At 50.5% G+C, this 667-nt stretch overlaps 1 pseudogene across 1 annotated transcript; it reads right to left on the reverse strand.

Annotated features, from left to right (window-relative positions):
• Positions 1-525: 525 nt before the first annotated feature.
• Positions 526-603, reverse strand: SARC_30332 (annotated as a pseudogene). The gene has a single exon. The product of its transcript is annotated as a tRNA-OTHER (tRNA).
• Positions 604-667: the final 64 nt, after the last annotated feature.

Here is a 667-nt window from a genome sequence, read left to right on the forward strand (position 1 = left end):
GTTGGGGGAGCCAATTCTGAGGTTGGTACAGAGGATAATTCTGAGGATGACTCGTCGGATCCTAAAGCCTTGGAAGAAGAGGTATCTACTGCCGCGGAAAGGCTCGCCAGCGTCCGTGTATCACCTGGGAGTGAAGCTCAGGACACCAGCTTGCCCCCAGACCACGTGCCGTCAAATATTGGGGATAAACGTCGAAAGGCTGGAAAATTCGTGGATACGAATGTCGGGGACATTATAACTCCACATCTAAAGGACACTCCAGCACAAATCCGGAGTGAAAAGGAAGTATTAGACCTGTCCGAAAATTTTGGTTTCGCCATCGATGGAGAAGCCGTTCCATCCAGCTCAAATCTTGGGGCCGAAGTTGAGGACGCCATAACTCGACAACGAGTGGTTGGATCCTCCCAATCTCGACGCAAGTTGAACCGCACTGAAGCGCTCTTGAAGGAGCTAGCGGCAGCAGCAGTTGTGGACCCCTCTCTATCGTGTCCCACGTGGCTGATATTCTTCCCATACCGAAGAAGAAGAAAAATCCGGGCCGAATTTCGAACCCGAGACCTACTGGTTTAACAGCCAGTACGTCTACCACTAAGCCAGTCACCACTGGTGAGAGGGGTAATATTTCAACATTTAATCTCTATAGCTCTGATGCTACCATTGACCATCC

The sequence above is a fragment of the Sphaeroforma arctica genome (assembly GCF_001186125.1).
Source record: "Sphaeroforma arctica JP610 unplaced genomic scaffold supercont1.13263, whole genome shotgun sequence".
NCBI lineage: Eukaryota > Ichthyosporea > Ichthyophonida > Sphaeroforma > Sphaeroforma arctica.